Source organism: Cryptomeria japonica, chromosome 6, assembly GCF_030272615.1.
Source record: "Cryptomeria japonica chromosome 6, Sugi_1.0, whole genome shotgun sequence".
Lineage (NCBI taxonomy): Eukaryota > Viridiplantae > Streptophyta > Pinopsida > Cupressales > Cupressaceae > Cryptomeria > Cryptomeria japonica.
The window spans coordinates 426571014-426588134 of NC_081410.1; positions in this window are offsets into that span (position 1 = coordinate 426571014).

Sequence of the window (17121 nt, forward strand, 5' to 3'; positions counted from 1 at the left end):
TTCCAAACTATGATAAAGGTGAATCATCCCAATTGGAAAATGACAAAGGGAAAGCCAAAGTAAATTATGCTTATACATACGATGATGTAGTAAATGTGATAATTGTTAACGAAAATCCATCTTCAGAACCAATCAACGCTATCACAAGAAGCAAAGCAAAGGTTACCTTTCCAGGTATAGTAAAAGACTCAACATCCACGTCACAACAATACAATTTAGTAGAGCAATTACAACGAATACAAGCTCGAATATCAATTTTGGAACTTCTCAAGATTTCACCTATGCATAAGGAAATTTTGGAGAAAGCTTTAGTGGAAACAATGATATCAAAGGATTTGGATATTAATCAAATCCAAAACATGGTAGGACATCTTATAGCTCCTCATTGCTTATCATTTTCTGAAAATGATGATGCCTCCTTACAACATCCTCACAATGCTCCTTTACATGTTGAAGTCTCCATTAATAAAACTCGTGTCAAACATGTACTCATAGATGGAGGAGCTAGTTTAAACATTTGTGCATTAAGTTTGATAAAAGCTTTGGGGTATTCAGAGAATGCAGTGGACCCGAAAAATAAAATAACCATCAAGGCTTACGATGAAGCAGAATGTTCTTCTAAAGGAACTATTATGCTACTAATAAGGATAGGACCTATGGAAAAGGATACATTGTGTCAAGTTTTAGACTTGAATCTCTCCTACAACATTCTTCTAGGAAGACCCTGGATTCACAAGATGCAAGCAGTTCCTTCTACATATCATCAATGTGTAAAATTTCCTCATAAAGGAAAAGAAATCACTATAATTGCAGATTCTAGTCAATATTGCAGCAATTTGAAGCCGACACAAGATACCACAGTTCCACATAACAGAGAATCAGTATATCCTACCAAGGAAATTCAAGCAAAGTTATGGGAAACTTTTGAAGAAAAGCTCAAGTTAAATGATGAAGGAATGGGAAAATATTCTTTGAATAATTTTCCACTTTCCCCTAAGTCATATGGAAAACCTACAAATATTCAATCAAAATCATTAGAAAAATCAAAACGTATGTTTAAGGGAACCTTTGTTAGTGTTGGAACTCTTGAGGAAGAAAATGAAGACAAGGATATTCTTGGTTGGTTATACAAAGATGAATATAAAACTATAGCAACAGTAGCAGAAGTCAATATTCCCATAAAACAATATGGCAAAGGATATAAATTCATGCAAAAGATGGGATATGAAGGGAAAGGACCAATTGGTAAGCAACATCAAGGTATTTCAGAACCTATTTGTCCACATTCACAATCAACAGAAGATAAATCTGGACTAGGATATCTGAAGTCTAATCAAAAGCAACACAATACTCAATAGCAAAAATGGAGAAAGAAATCAGTTTCTCAAGGACACAATTGGCAAGAAAAGCTACATCAAGAAGCCAAAATAGTAGCCAATAAGCAAAAGAAGCAAGAAGATCATGAAAAGAAAGAAGAAGAGACTGCTATCAAAGGTGAAGAAAAATCTTGTCAACAAGTTCTAAAAATACAAACAAAAGAATAATCTGAACAGAATATTCCAGAAGTAGTAAAAATAGAAATGACAGAAATCAGAGAACTGTTTGCACCATACGACATTCCAGTATGGTATAGTGGAGTAATCTTAGATCAAAATTCAGAAACAGATTCCAATGAGTATGAATGGGGACCAGATAATTTATCTACTACATCAAGTAATGAACATAATGAAGATCAAGCAGCCATTACAAAAGAAGACTTGTCCATTATAGAACAAAAGATAAAATTAGAAAAGAGACAAGAGAAACTCAGAATTTAGAGAAAAGAGGCATATGCAAAAAGAAAAGAGAATGACAAAAATAGCGATACAATGCCTCAAGAAGTGCAAACAAGAATCAGATATGCAAGAACTATAGAAGAAATAAAAGATAGTCAAGTTGGGTTAACTATTAGTCCAGAAGAAGATGAGTTTGAAAGGAGAAAAAATTTGTTAAAAGAATCCTCTTTAACATGTACACAAGTCTATAAACTCAAAACTGCAAATGGAGTCAATCAGGAAGAAATTTGCAATACCAAAGACGTGTGTGTCGATATAATCCATTCATTTAAGGGACAAACATCAATTGAAGAACCACTTGAGTGTGAGCTACAAAATGCTAATATTAATCTTGTTAAAACTAATTTAGAAATTCTTGAGAAAGACAATCCTCAAAAACATTCAAACTATGACAATACCTATGCTATGATAAATTATGATCATCATGTCATGAACGTTGAAACACCTAATGATGACAGTGATTATGATTTACTCCTTCTTCATCCTGAACTATTTGATTGGGATAATTTAGACAAAACCGAACTAAATGTCTTTTCCAATGATCATGACTTAGCTATGTACCTTAACGCTATTGAACCCATCCCACCTAAGATATCTTCTACTACAAATTCAAGTAAAGTTTTTCATAGTTAGGAAAATGCCAAACTTTTTAGTTGCAAAAGTGAAATAAAACAAGGAAAGAGACCTATTGTTGAAAACCATTTCATGGCAACATTAGATCAATCAAAAGATAAAATAAAGGACGTATTTGATGATGAAAACCTCCTTGAGGTGTCAAAAGATGGAAAGTTTGACATTTTTCCTGCATATTTTCAAGAAAGGTCTGTTATCCTAATAGAACCAACAGAAGCAGTAAACATTGATACATCAAAGGATCCTAAAATACTTCATTTTGCTACCTCATTATCAGAAAAAGAGAGGAAAGAATACATGGAATTCTTTAAACAACGACAAATAAATTTTGCTTGGTCTTATGCAGATATGCCAAGGCTAAACCCAGATCTTGTCATGCACCATCTCAATGTGGATTTACAAGCAAAACCTATCTAGCAGAAGCTAAGAAAGATGCACCCACATATTGCTCTTCTTGTCAAAACTGAGCTCAAGAAATTATTAGAAGTGGGATTCATAAGACCAGTCGCTTATCCAGAATGGGTTTCAAATATTGTACCAGTATCAAAACTAGATAAGAGCATAAGAATCTACACAGATTTCAGAGATCTGAATAAAGCCTATCCAAAAGATGATTTCCCGCTGCCAAACATTGATATCATAGTAGACTTGTCAGCAGGGCATGAGATGTTTTCATTAATGGATGGCTTCTCAGGATATAATCAAATAAGAATCGCACCTAAAGATCAAGAGAAGACAGCTTTCACCTGTGCATGGGGAACATACTGCTGGAATGTTATGCCATCTGGGCTTAAGAATGCAGGAGCGACTTATCAAAGGGCTATGACAACAATTTTCCATGACATGATGTATACATTTATGGAAGATTATGTCGATGACATACTTGCAAAATCTCACACAAGAAAAGAACATTTGAACATTTTAAGCAAGATTTTTGACAAGCTGGAAAGATATCAATTGAGATTGAATCCAAAGAAATGTGCATTTAGGTTAACCTTTGGAAAACTCCTTGGGTACATTATATCAACTCGTGGCATTGAAGTCGATCCTAGAAAAGTTAAAGCTATCATGGAGATGGAATCACCTAAGAACATAAGTCAATTGCGATCTTTATATGGAAGGTTGCAATCAATCAAGAGATTTGTGTCCCAATTGGCCAATAAATGTCTTCCCTTTACCCATCTTCTACATAAAAATGTTCCATTCAAATGGGATCTAACATGTGAAGAAGCTTTCTTGCAAATAAAAGAATATCTTATGAGTCCTCCAGTACTGATATCACCAACCAAAGGGAAACCCTTGTTACTCTATGTCTCAACAACAAGTGTATCATTAGGCGCTCTCCTAGCTCAGCACGATGATGAAGGAAAAGATAGAGTAGTTTGTTATATCAGCAGAACACTTGTTGGATATGAGTTAAATTATTCATCAATTGAAAAGATATGTCTAGCAGTTGTATTTGCAACTTAGAAGCTACGACATTATATGTTGATTCATTCTGTAAAACTAATAGCAAAGATAGATCCTCTCAAATATTTATTGAGTAAGTCAACATTAACAGGGAGACTAGCCAAATGGGTTATGATACTAAGTGAATTTGACATAGAATATGTTGACTAGAAAGCCATCAAGGGACAAGTCATTGCTGATCAATTAGCTGATGCACCTCTACAAAATGACATGCCTTTGCACATCGACTTTCCTGATGCAGATATCTTGACAATAAGTACAAAATTTTGGGAATTGTACTTTGATGGTTCTTATACTCAATATGGATCAGGTGCACGAATATTTTTTATCACACCTCAAGGACATACAATTCCGAAATCATATAGACTAAGATTTCCATGCACCAATAATACTGCAGAGTATGAAGCATTGGCTATAGGGCTCACAATGGCCATTGAATGGAATGTCAAAGAACTATATGTTTATGGTGATTCAAAACTTGTCATTAATCAAATAAATGATGAATATCAAATAAAGGATGATAAGCTTATGCTATACAAACAGCTAGCAGAAGAGTTTAAAGGACATTTTAAAGAAATCACATTCACCCAGATTCCCAGAAATGAAAATAAAGCAGCAGATGCAATGGCTACAATAGTATCTCTCTTGCAAAATAAAGAGAATCAACAACGTTACGAGTTTCTTGTGGAAGATATCTTAACCCCTACGATTCAATCCCAGCATACCTATCAAATTTTCTATATATCAAGAACCAGTCAAACCTACCAATATTTAAAAGATCATATCCTTCCTATGGAATTATCTCGTAATCAACGCAGAAACTTTATCTGTCAGTCTTCTCACTATACCATTATTGTTGATATTCTATATAGGCATGGTCTAGATGGTACATTATTGAGATGTCTGGAAAAAGATGAATCTGAATGAGTTCTTAGTGACATTCATGCGGGTATTTGTGGTACACACTCAAGTGGTTTAACATTGGCTAAGAAACTTATTCGTATGGGTTACTTTTGGCCTACTATGGAAAGAGACTCATTCACCTATGCTACAAAGTGTAAACAATGTCAAATTCATGGAAATCTAATTCATGCACCAGCACAAGAGTTATATCCTATGATAGGGTCATGGCCATTTTCACAGTGGGGCCTGGATTTGGTAGGAAAGATCAATCCCTCATCTTCTAATGGCCATAAATTCATTCTAGTTGCTACTGAATATTTTACTAAGTGAATTGAAGCAGTGCCTTTAACAACAGTGACAGGAAAACAAATATCATCATTCATCTTGAATTACATAATCTGTCTCTATGGAGTTCCTATGACCATTATCACTGATAATGGAAGACCATTCAAAAATCAAGATGTAAAAGAGCTATGTGAAAAATTTCATATCCAACATAGGTTCTCTACTCCATATTATCCACAAGGTAAAGGTCAAGTTGAGGCATAAAACAAAACTATTTTAAAAATCTTAAAGAAAACAGTTAATGAAGCTGGAAAAGATTGGCACATTCAACTGAATCCTGCTCTTTGGGCATATCGAACTGGTGTCTGCACTCCAACAGGGGCAACTCCATATTGTTTGGTTTATGGATCAGAAGCGATATTACCTATAGAAGTATAGATACCTTCTCTATGAGTATCCTTGCATGGTCTTATACCAGAAGAAGAACAAAGAGTCTCTCAACTCTAGGAACTAGAACTGATTCAGGAATGTCACCACAATGCAACAAATCATTTAAAATTATATCAACAAAGAATGGCAAGAAGCTATAACCACATAGTCAAGCCACGCATTTTCTAGATTGGAGACATAGTTCTAAGGGAGAATCTGAGAAATCAGCAAGATCGGGAAACAAAGGGCAAATTTGAACCAAATTGGCTAGGACCTTTTGTCATAGTAGCAACATATGGATCAAGAGCATACAAATTATCTACCCCAGAAGGTGATTGGTTTGATGAACCTATCAATTCTATCCACCTCAAGAAATTCTATGCTTGAGATTTAAAGTCTTGGAAAAATCAATAAAAGGCATATAAAATCCTGAAGAAATCAGTAAAAAAAATAATAATAATAATAATAATAATCAAAAAAGCAGAAAATCCCTAAAAATATATAAAGCAACAAAAATGCAATAAATTTAGATGGTGAAAACCTGGTAAACAGGCACCATCTAAGAAGTGAGTTCCTCCATCCATGAGATCGCTTTGCACACCTATCCACTCCATCCTCTTGCATTTATCATTTCCATCTTTCGCATCCATTTCTCTGAACCATTTAGCAAAAAAATATGCAGCTTACCAACAGTTATCAATCTTTGACATGCTTGTCGTAGTCACTGTCTGAGATTTTATCAGCATCAATCAATCTGCATTTGTATCTCACTATGGTTTGGATCTTGATCAATTCATATATCCATAATAAAATCTTTTTGTTTTCATTGGGGGCAAAATCCTAATTCCTTTTGCTAATGTAGTCTTTTGAATCTTTGAAAACCAAAAACATTCAAAAAACTTAGAAAAACCAAAAACACCTAGGATTTCGAAATAGATAACAAGCAACAAAGAAACGAAAATTAAGGCATTTCATCAACAACTGAATTGTCAAACTTAGAAAATAAAGAAGCAATCAACAAAGCTATAAAGGATTATCAAAGATCATTCATCAAGATGATTATATCAATTAATGACCATTAGAACATGTGAATGACATATAAGATTCAGTGTTTATTTCTCGATTTTATTGCTAATCATATACTCTATGTAACTCAAGGATGTCCATGACTAGAGGAGCTATGATGGGGCATGATTATTCTCTTTGATTGTTGTCTGTGGTTTATCTCTTACTACAGTATGAACTTGTCTCAAGATATGATCAGCAAAAGATCAAGGAGGACGTTCCAAGTCATGCATGAATGGAGATACTCCTTGTTTGTTCTGCAAGCAATACTTAGGTCAACTTGATACATTATATCAAGTTGCTTGTATTAACTTGCTATATCAAAATCCATGTAAGCAATACTCAGGTCATCTTGAATCATTATGTCAAGTTGCTTGTATTTTCTTACAACATTTAAAGCTCAATGATGAAAAACAAGCACTGCTACCCGATAGCATATGAAGAATGGCAGTACAATTTTTAGTTAGATTATTTCAATAGCTCATTATTCATTTGCATTATAAGCATATCATTTCATTAATAGATCAATGCTCATAAATAAAGATTGAGTATACTTGGACAAACAAAAACAATTGCATTTTATCATATTAGGAGCATTCATTCTTAGAATCATTTTAATCATTATCCATTTCATTTAGTTGCATTTTATCATTGCATTACATTCAATTAAGTGCATTTCATGTAGTGTATAATCAGTATTATCTACATTATCATTTCATAAAAATCATTTAGTTGCATCTATTTCCCTTAGATTCATAATCATTATAAGCATAACATATAAATCAAAAACAAATCATTCATGTGTAAATCCGTATAAATCATTGCATTCAATTAAGTACATTTCATATAGTGTATCATTATTATCTGCATTATCATTCTATTTATCATTTAGTGGCATACATAAAAAAATCCAAAAAAAAAACATTTCATTTGTATATACATCATCCTAAGCATTAAGTAATCATTTCATTTGCATTTGCATCATTTAAGTTAAGTAATCATTTGCATTTCCATCTAAGGTCATCAAAATCAAAAATCAAAAACATTTATCATTTGCATCATATCATTATTTATCTACTCATTTGCATCCATAAAATTAAAAGATATAAGCATATAAAACATCATCAAATAAAGTAACATGCATAAATAAAAACATCATCATATAGAAACCATATCTGCATATAGATCATCATAAAACAATAAAAGTCCAAGTATACAATGATATCAGATACAATAATACAAGTGCCTCAAATCAAAGTCACAGCTCTCTTGTACCACTACCACCTTACTCTGTCCGTCTCTATGGCTGTGGTCAAGAAGATCCTCCAGATGCCTATCTACCATGCTCACCACTCCTCTGAGGAGGTTCCATGACCCCACCACTGCTAGTATCCATCAACACGGTGGTCTGATAACTACCTGCTCTCTGGCTCTCTGCAACTACCTCCTCATATCGTCATCACTAGTAGGAAGTCTCCTTCCCAGCCTAAAATAATGCTCTAACAGTGTCTGCTGAGAGAGTACCTGTCCCAACCTGCTGAATATGATCTAGAAGACCCTGAGTATCCTATTGTCTCCTAACAGTTATTTCTCTCTCAGTCATAAGAGTCTGTATCTGTGCTCAAAGCTAATCAATCTATGCTCTCAGACTATCAATAGTATCATGCCCTGGCACATCATGCTCTGGTATAACCACATATGGCATATCCTGCACTGGTGCAACCTACTCTGGTAGATCCTGTTGTAGTGCATGAATCCCAATCCCCTCACAACCCACCTGTCCAACTGCTGGAACCTCAGTCTAAGTAACTCACTGAACCCATCATCTAATCAGGGGAATATGATCCTCAGGATCCTCATCATCACTGCCATGAGCTACAATAACTCTAGGATCTGGCTAAATCTGTCCAAAATCAATACCTCTCTCGCAACCCCCATCCAGTCTAGTCACCCTGCCCCCTATCACTGCCAACCCTCTAGGTGATCTCATCCCTACCCTACCAGCATCCCTCCCAATCCATCCACCATCTCTCCCACCCATAGGATGAGGTCTATCAATCCTGCTAGCCGGTCCAAATGGTCCTCCACAGACTCTCAATCGACGTCCTCTCTGTCCAGGTCCACCACCACCACCTCCATCCCCACCATCATCTCCACCTCTCCCAGCATCATGTGCAGCTCTAAGCTCTCATCTCCATCTCCGTCTCCTACTAACAAGATCATCTGAATCATCATCATCATCTCCTGAGCTAGGAGGAGGATTTGCTAGATCTGTAATCTGAGGAAATGGATGAGCTAATAAATACTGAGCATACTCTGCAGCAACCCCAGGATCTAGAATGTGTAATCTCATATCATAAGCCACTCTCAAAGTAGCAACAAACTTTGCATGAGCAATCTCAAATGATAAAGATGGTCCCCAATCCCGCCTATCTCTGTATCACCGAGCATAAATAGTCACACCAGTAGGCATAGGCTGAATGATACCAAACTGTCTCAAAATCCAACCAATCAACTATCGCTCAACAATGAAGGGGATATGACCAATAAGATATCTACTCTACATGATAAATGGTAATGTATGTGCATCATCTATCCATGGCTCACAATCAACATATGGTCTCCAAATAATACTATCCAAAGAATCAAGAACCCAATGCCAATACTCCATCTTACCCATCTTGGGTTCAGTAAGAACACCTGCATAAAAATAAAATATGGCTGCCTCTCTCCACGAACTCTATGATGGATAGGCCGTGTAATAGCAATGTGCTCCCAACACCAGATCTGTAATAAAGTACATCATGTCGATAAACTTGCACTCTCATCATACACAACCTGGTGTAGATCATGATATAAATGTGCTAGCATACAAACACCCCAAGCATATCACGTCTGATGCTGCATCATGCTCAGTAGCACCTCACCCCATCCAACCAAAAAGCCTCAAGATCACCTATCAGGACATATAAAACCACCAATCAAACCAGCAAGAATCACAGGAAGAGTCTCATAGTACATCACCATGTCTACCCATCGGATCTCTCCTCTACTAATACTCTCATCAACAAAAATGACTCTGCAAGCCTTAGTCCCAACATGATCCTAATAATCGTACTGCACTAGCTCACCAATCACCAGGATATGAAGAATCCTATAGACATCCTCTAGCATAACACTAATCTCACCCGTCGGTAGGTGGAAAGTGTTATGCTCACTATGCCATCTCTCGGCTAATGCGGTCAACAAACCTCTGTTATGCGTAATCTCTGGCATAAACAATAAATGACATAAACCACAGGCATCTATGTGTCTAATCTCGGCCTAGGATAACTCTGGAACTAAATAACGTATGGCCGGTAATTTCTCTCGACACTGGAGAACATCAAGTTTCTCCTGTTTGTCAAGAGAAAACAATCAATCAAATCAAACTGACTCAATCATCTACCAATAAATCAAATAAAACTGAATCAAATCAATCAAGCTATCAACCAATCAATTCAATCAATCAAATCAAATTGAAGCAACTTAAGCTATCAAATCATTTTAAACCTATCAATCATGGTTTATTATCAATCAGTGAGTTTGATCAAAAACTCTGCTAAGCTCTTGCATCATAAACTAAATTAGTTTCTCAACTCTATCAATCAAGCTAATTAGGGCTACTCTATCAATCAAGATAAACAAAGCTACTCAATCATCAAATTTATCAATCAAGCTAATCAGAGCTACTTAATCCAATAATCAAAGCTATCTATCGATCTATCAATCATACAAATCACTCAAACATGACTCTATTTCATCATCCATGCGTATCAAACATGTTAAATTTAAACATCAAAATGATATTTAGCTTTTGTATCAATCAACAATCTCAAATTTAGGCAAAAGTACTATCTTTTTGAGCATATGCGCTAATCAACCATACATATGCGCTAATTTAAGCAAAAGCATTATCTTTTTGATCATATGGGCATATCGACCATGCATATGCACTGCTTTATGCATTTGTGCTATCCTATTGAACATATGCGCTAACATACAGAGCATATGCGCTAAAACAAACATATGCACTAACCAAAAATGCATATGTGCTAACCTAAATTGCAAATGCGCTAAACTAAAAAATGAAAATTCAAAATTTTTTAAAATTCAAAAAAAAGGCGCCTAAAACATGAAATTTTGAACGAAAGTTTAAAAACAAAGCTCAGGCTAAGATACATACCGGATACCCATACTCTGTTGGCCGCTGATATCGCCGAACTTGCTCGAATCAATGGTTCTCCACGGGAATTACCATTTTGGTCACTTCAGCAAGAATATTCTCTTCAAAAGTTGACAAGGATAACAATGAAGTTAAAATTAGCCTTGGTTAATTTTATATTTACTATTTCAAGAGTAATTAATTTTAAAAATGGGGCAATTTTATTTGTTTTTAACAAATCAATTTAATTGACTGAAGTTTTATCACATTAATCATGAGATTAATCATTCAAACTAAAATTTTTGACAATTTCACGATCAATCTCCTGAGGGGGCGCACAATCTAGATTTTCAATTTCTATCAGGCATTATCGAGACTTGATTTAATCTTTGAAATAATGTTGTCTCGACATCATTTCAAAGAGGGGCAAAATGTATACACCTAAAAATTGGCTATGAGCAATTAAATAAATATTTTATATTTATTTAATAATTATTCGTCTATTATATAGTTAATTTGAAAAGATTAATTTATTTAATTCATTTTCATATCTTTCTATTAATTAATATTTTATTAATTAATTCATTATCCTATTCTTCCAAGTTAATTAAATATCTAATATTTAATTATCTTATTCCTCTGATTAATTAAATATCTAATATTTAATTATTCCTTCTAATCAAGTTAATTAAATATCTAAATGTTTAATTATCTCCTCCAAGCAATTAAATATCCAATATTTAATAGTTATTCTCCTATCCTATAGTCTCAAATATTAAATAATTCTTAAATTATTTAATCCCTTATCCAACTCATCCTCCATCTCCACTTCATCTTCCCTTTGCCAACTCATCAAACATGTGGCTAAGGAAATTAATATTCCTTAAATATTAATTCATGATTTATCTCCAACCTCCAAAATTAATGAAATTGTGTACATACACACATTTCATAACCATTTCCTATATTCTCTCCAATACCCCCTACATCTTGGGGAGGACTTGAGTCCACTTGTCCTACCATGCCTAAATTTCCTCCAACCATCCCTAGATTCCCTCAGTTAGCAACCCAGTCAAGGTGAGATGAGTGACACTTGTCTTCTCCTTCCCCCTTTCTCTCAACCTTCACCTTTTCTCATAGCCATTCAAATCTGTAGATCTAATCATGGCCATTGATTTGAGCCACATCATCTTATCCTCTCAAATTCTATAAAACCAAGATCTTCATTTGAGAGGAAGTTAGTCTTCAAAAATAGTTTTCAATCAATCATAAGCATCCATGAGTTTTTGAAGCAAATAGCAATTATCATATAACATTTTAGCATAATCATTTTAGCACAATCATGTAGCTTTGCATATCATACTATCAGTTAACTACAAGTTATCAGTCCATTCTTCATATGCCATCTTGGAAGCCAATAGTGCATTGTCTGAGAGAACACCATTTGCAACCAGGATCAGTGGAGTTAGGACACAATGAGACATAAGCCATGAAGGTAAAATAATGTTTTATTTTAATATGTATTTCATGTAGTTTCATTGGTGGATTTTGGATTTCCTGTATGCATTTCCATTGTATTTTGTGAAACTAACTTATTGCAGGTAACATTCTAAGGATGAAATTCAAGCTCACACAGTCATCACTTGTCAACACTTATCAGCACTTAGAGATTTTGGTTATGTTCATCGGCAAGTTACAGACTCATGCACAATCACCGGTATTTGGTTCATCGGCAAATTATATTGTTCACCGGCACTTGGAATGACTTGGAGATTACATGGTTATGTCGAAGACATTATTCGATCACTTGGTTTTGGTGATTTGGATATTTGTTTATTCGGGTTTGCATATTTGTTGTTAATGGCAAATAGGTCCAGGATATGCACTGGCAGGCATATCTATTCCAGATTAGCATGACATGTTATGGAGATGATTTATTATTATTGTAAATGCATTGAGCTGACATCATGCATCGGATATTGATTTACTTGTAATTGATTTATTGTAATATCTTTTAGTGAGCCGACCTATTCAAATTGGTCTTAGGTTATGGTATATATGTAAGATCTTATTTGTAAGATCACAAGGAATGTGGAGTGTGAATGTGAAAAGGATTGCAATAAGGTATATGCAAAAATAAGCAGAGCTATACACACAGACATCATTTGAAGGTTGAAGGAAGGTTTTTTAAAGGCAATCAGAACTTAACCGATACTGAATCTAGCATATGAAGATGTTATTTTGTGCAAGACATTATCATTGGATTTAACCATCCAATTGTAGTCAGTGTGACTCTCATTTTTTAGCAATGAGCTCTAGGCAACTGGCCTTTCTGCATGTGCAGAATCCATATTGTTCACACATACTATCTGCAGTAGTATCATTTGATTGTGGGTAAGGCTTCCCACCATGGTTTTTCCCCTTATAGGGTTTCCACGTATAAATGTTTGTGTTATGTGTCGTGGATGTTATTTTCTTTCTGTTTCATACATTAATCTTTACCGGTATTGCAATTAACTGTTAAAATTGTCTACCGGCATAAAATTTGGTTTACCGGTATTAAGCATTAAGTTTTGGTTAAGTTATTTTTGGTTGAATTTATTATACAACTGATTCACCCCCCCCCCTTCTCAGTTGTCTCTGGGACCTAACATCCTATAGAGAACATTAGAAAGGATAATGTAACTAGCAGCCAATTTATGAACCCTAGCCCTAGTATTCTTATTCGCAGAGTCAGGAAAGGTACCATCACTCAAATATCTTACGACATGAGAATACCATTCATCAGAGTCTATAATGCAACAATATGCCACATCACTACGATTATCAGCAATAGGCGGGGAAGTAAGGTTGTGAATAGTGAATTGAAGATCTACCATGGGGTCCTCTAGAGACACAAGAGAGGCAACACATGCCATCGCATTAGTATGTCGATTATATTTTCGAGGAACGGGCTCCATGGTATAAGAATCAAATTTTTACAACAAGGATAAAGCTAGATCTTTATATTGTTGGCATTCTACACTCTAATGAGAAATGATGGTGTTATCATTGATGGCAACATTCTGAAAACCACCCGGCATTCATCTGGTAAAGCCATCGGTAGGCACCGACATTAGCATAGACATCTACATACACTAGCAGGAACTTCACTAGCAGCGACTACAATGCATGTAGAACACTTATCTAATCAATGTAGAACACTACAGAATGAATGTAAAATGTTATGTTTGTAGAAGATTTGAGCACTTATCTAATCAATGTAGAACACAAACCGGCATAGGATATGGAAAGGCTATTCAGAAGAATAATGTGACTTGTTATGCTTGTAACAAAATTGGACATATTGCAAAATTTTGTAGAAGCAAGACTTCACTGACAAATAATAAAGGACCTAGTTTGAAAGGCAAAGAAAAGGTTGATGAGGTAAAGCAAGAATTATCAAAACAATGGATTAGAAAGATAGATTAGAAGGTTGATGAGACTATTCCTTCATCGGTAGAATAGAGTATTACTCCATCGGTATGAGATTCTTCATCCCAGTGATAAGTAACCCTTTGGGGGTATTGCAACAAATTGAATATCATATAGTTTACCCTCGGTCGATGGTGAGAAGATAGATTTCTTCTTTACCGGCAGATGTGTTAAGTTTTCACTTAACCGACAAGCATTTAATGTGGTTGTTGAAAGAAATTTCATTATAAATCATCAATTTTCCTTTATTTTTGATTCACCGAGCATTCAAATTAGCAGAGAGTGCAAAATCTGAGTGAAGGCATTCAAGGCGAAGGTGTGAAGTGATTTCTTTCAAGAATTTAGACATTATCAGGTAGCTTAAGGTATTTTTCAAATGGCTTCCTCTTCTGCTCCCAAATTTATTGCAAACCCTACTGTTGTGGAAAATATAAAATGCCCTAGGCTCGTATTTAAAATTATTCCTGAGATACCTAAGCAAGATGATTCCATAGGCACATTTTCAAAGATTCCTAAAGGTGTAGCTTATGCTAAAGACCCTAGGATTTATATTCACTGCAATTTTGAAGAATTAGGTTTTGAGGAGTTGTTAAAGATGTTTAAAACCGTATTTGTGATGAAAATGGCAATGTCAAACCCAAGCACAAGGTTATTGAGACTTTAGGTTTTATGGAAATCTTGAACATCCCTAAATTTCCAGAGGAAGTAGTGAGAATTGTCCTAAGTAGGGAACATAGAGAATTTCTTTTGTTAGATTCAGTTTGCAAATTCACCCAACAAGCAATTAGGGTAGTGATAAGTTTACCCTCAATTGGCAGCAGACCAGACAAAACTAAGAAAGTTCCTAATAACAAAGTCATGACCTTAACCAGAGCAACATCTAATAGTAGATCTCTGAGAGTGAATGACATCAAGGACATTAATGTGAGATTCATAAGTATGATTTTAGGTTATAAGACTACACATGCAAACAGACTTAATTCAGTTTCTAGTCTTTGCATTAATACTGCTTATGAAATGGTCAATACTGATGCAAAAATAGATGTGTGCAAATGGCTAAAGGATGAACTAATTGACAATTTGAAGAAGATAAAAGGTGATAAGAAAGGGACATTTCATTTTGCCAATCTCTTAGTATGCTTAATGTTGTATTTCACAAAGGAAATTTCCAATATAGGATAGAAAGATTTTGGATATGACATACCGATAGGCAAGCAATTATAAGAAGCTTTCGCCGGCATGGGTACTGCTAAGGAAAACAATATAATTGAATATTTCAAAGCTTTCCAAACCAAAATGGAAACTAGAGAGAGACTACCACAGAGTGTAGTAGATAAATATGATAAGGAAATCTATTTTGTAATCAAGAAAGATGAAACATGGATGGAAGTTGTTCTTCCTAGAACTATATGGGTAATAGAAATGGGTTATGAGGTAGATCTGAACATTGTTGAAACTTATGCAAAAGCTTTGTTAGATGCACCAAGAGAACCATCAGAAGAAGTTTTTGGTAGTGCTGAAACAATTGAAAGTGGTGTACAAACAATAAAACAAAGGAAGAGAAGAGAAAATTATATAAGAGATGCTTCTAAACAGGTAAAAAAAATAAAAAAATAAACGTAATGAACCTTACTGGTATAAAGGCAAGTGAACTGGAAGGACTACAACCTGAGGCACACATTTCACCGGTTGGCACATCATCTGATAGTGAGATACCTACTAAATTCAAGAGAGTTGATAGCAAGAGAAAACCCTCACCAGTACCCTCTCCTCCACCCAAGAAAACAAGAACCTTGAGAAAGAAACAACAAGCAGTAAGGCAACTGGCAAAGAAACTTACACCCAAGAAGAAATAGAAATAGATTATACCTCCTTTGGATAATTTACTGACCAACCATTGGACACTAGTATGAATACTTGTAGTATAGATGCTAGCATTGAGAAACCTACAGAGACAGAGATACCGACAGTTAAGAACACGGAGAAACCCACAGAGAAACTAGCAGAGGCACAAGTACATATTGAGATAGTGAAACCGGTAGTCACAGAGAAACCCAAACCATTTCTATTAGAAACACAAACTCAGACTGATCCATCGAAGGATAATACAAGCAAATTGGTAACAAATGTTGGAAGCACTGAAGTGATTAAGTCAGTTGGTCAGACATCCGGTACTTCTTTAAGTGAATTCAGGCCTACCAATATGACAGGGGTACTCTTGGACTCTATCAAGAAGATAACTGACTATAATGCATTGGCTTATAAATAAATTGATTATACAATACCTATTCTTAATATTATTGCACCAAAATGTAATATAGATCATGTAAAGGATTATTTAGGTCAGTTGGACACATTGTCTAAATTTATTGCTGGAAATATAATAACAGTTGATAAGGTGAATGAGGATACATTCAAAGAGAAAATGGAAAAAGAAAAGGAAAATTTCTTTGAGGACACAATAAAGAAGTGCACTGAACATATTAACACACTTTTACCAGCACTGAATACAACAATTTTGGAATATAAGGAACTGTAGAGAGAAACATGCAAGCCACATCTGTTGACAAAGGACATTGAAAAGGAAATAAGCAAAGTACATAAGAAAATAGATTATATAGCTGATAACATTATTGATTCATCCGAACCTATATCAGTTATTGAGAAAGAAATAGAAGGATTTGAGGAAAAGTTGGAGAAATTTGAGAAAGAAAAAGCAAGGATCAAAGCAAATGCCAGAGAGCTTAAGCATAAACTTAGTCCTAAATTGGATAACCTTATCTCTCTGAGAAATGAGATCTCTAAGGCATTAATTCAAGGGAA